The sequence below is a fragment of the Nannospalax galili genome, unplaced genomic scaffold (assembly GCF_000622305.1).
Source record: "Nannospalax galili isolate Female #2095 unplaced genomic scaffold, S.galili_v1.0 scaffold117, whole genome shotgun sequence".
NCBI lineage: Eukaryota > Metazoa > Chordata > Mammalia > Rodentia > Spalacidae > Nannospalax > Nannospalax galili.
In genome coordinates, this window is record NW_008341422.1 from 338,882 (window position 1) to 341,581 (window position 2,700).

Here is a 2,700-nt window from a genome sequence, read left to right on the forward strand (position 1 = left end):
CTTCTCCCTCCAGCTGCAGACTCTCCACATGAGAATTTCAGAGTGCTTCTCTCCTTCCCACCCACCCCCAAGCCCAGATTTGCTGAGATTTGCTTATTATTTTTGGTACCAGTCTGTTTTTAGAAGAGTTGTCAAGGCAGATGGTGATGTGATCCACTCAGGAAGGGAACAGACTTTTGCAGAGCAAAGGGCCAAAGGCCATTTGCAGACAAACTTCCCTGGTCTTTGAGTATCGGGTACTAGAATACATTCTGATTTGGATCTTTCCTATTTATGGTTTACTATTCTTCAAAGACCTCATATTCTCTGTGCTTGTCCCAACTGTTCTGCAAACTCTGAATGTATTTATCAAATGAAAGGAATTTGGAACACATCCTTATATGCTTCTTTAAAACTTGGTGAGCCAGGCCGGGCCTGGTGGCTCATGTCTTTAATCCCAGCACTTGGAAGGTAGAGGCAGGCAGATCTCAGTGAGCTCGAGGCCAGCCTAGTCTACATAGTGAGTTCCAGGCTAGCTGGGACTACAGGGAGACCCTGTCTCAAAAAGACAAAAAAAAAAAAAAATTGGTGAGCCAAGGGCTGGGGATGTAGCTTGGTTGGTAGAGTGCTTGCTTAGCATACTCAAAGCCCAAGGGCTCCATTCTCAGTACCATATAAACCAGGTGTAGTGGTGCATGCCTATAACCCCAGCACTTAAGAGGTAGAAGCAGGCAGACCAGAAGTTCAAAGTCTTCTTCAGCTACATAGTACATGACACCCTGACTCTCTGCTGGGGGCAGAGAGAATATTATTAATGCATCTCTCAACTCTCACCAGTGAAGGTTCCTCATGCAACAGGTGATGATTAACACAGAAGGCTACAACAGACCAAAATGTAGAGAATAAGAGACTGTAGAGAGTGTGTCCTTGGATAGGACTCCTATATTAAACCTCTGCCACCCAGGGCTCAGGGACCATTGTAGAAGAGAGGGCATAAAGACTGTAAGACCCAGGGGTGGTGGATGACCACAAGGAAACAGAATTTTCCAGGCAGCTGGGAACTTGTTCATATGAACTCACAGCATGACAGCATGCAGAAGACTCATGCAAACTCAAATCAGACAAAAAGCCAGCACAGAACTGTGGAAATGGGTAAGAAGCCTCAACCTTAGCTGAGGAACCATTGGCAGCTCATCAGTGCTGGATGAGGGAGAGAGATGGTATTTTTAAAATTCATTTCTATTTTATGCATATGAGTGTTTTCCCTGTATGTATGTAAATGCATTTGTATCATGCAATGCCACTGAAGGCCAGAAGAGGGCATTAGATCCCCCAGAACCAGAGTTACAGACAATTGTTGCTAATAATTATGTGGGTTATGTGGGTGCTAAGTTATGTGGGTGCTAAGTTTCAAGTTCATCCTCCAAACCCAGGTCCTCAGCAAGAGGCCAGAAGAGGGCATCAGATCCCCTGGAACCAGAGTTACAGACAATTGTTAGCAGTTATGTGGGTGCTTAAGTTCATCCTCCAAACCCAAGTCCTCTGCAAGAGCAGCCAGTGCTCTTAGCCGCTGAGCCATCTCTCCAGCCCTAGTTCAGGTATTTTGATACAGTAACAGAAAGTTGGTGGGATGGATAGTGTTAACTGTTGACTTGACGGGATCTAGAATCACCTTTGGGAGATGGGCTTCTGGGCATGCCTAGGGGGGATTAGCACAATTCCATTAATTAAAGGGAGATGACCCATCTTGACTACGGTAGGGACCATTCCCTGGGCAGGGGAACCTGGACTGGATAAGAGTAAGCAAACTGAGTGGCAACTGGCCTTAGTTGCTCTCTGCTTCCTGATTGCAGATACTATGTGATCAGCTGCTGCAGGCTCCTGCTGCTGTGACTTCCCAGCCATGATGGACTGCACCCTTGACCCATGAGCCAGAATAAGCCCTTAAATTGCTTTTGTCAGGGTATGGTTTTTGGGGGAGTGTCTTTTTGAGATGGTCTCCCTGTAGCCCCAGCTGGCCTGGAACTCACTGTGTAGACCAGGCTGGCCTTGAGCTCACAGAGATCTGCCTGCCTCTGCCTCCCAAGTGCTGGGATTAAAGGTTTGTGCTGCCACGCCCCACCTGCTTTTGTCAGGGTATACTATCACAGCAACAGGAAAAGACAGTAGGCTAACATGTGTGACCTTTCCTAAGCTTGGCAAGGGGTAACAGGACTAACCACAGACCCACCATCTTTAACCACAGAGGTGTTTGAGAAAATACTCAAAACCTGGAAACATCTGCCCATAAGCTAAATGCTTTCAGCTCAATAAAACTTTTTTTCACACAAAATCAGGTTGGTACTCATACGCAAACTGCCTTACGTACACTCTCACTTAATCTTCATCACAGTTCCTGGAGGTGGCTAGTATTGCCATCCTTATTTCACAGATGAAATACCTAGAGCTTAACTCATTTTTACAAGGTCACACAGTTAACGAACCATCAGCGCCTTCTTAGCAGATTCTGTCCATCTATAACTGTAGCTACTATTGCAATCAGCAACAGAAAATGTTGCTTTACATATTATGTCCTTTACATATTAAACCCCAGGAAGTTTTGTGGGAGCCATACTCCGTACCTTTCATGTCAGGAAGCCTGGTGCCCAGCTACGCTGGCAGGTCACTAATGGCAGACTAGCAGCCATGTCCTCCTTGCTTCTGCTTAAATTTGCCTTTGGA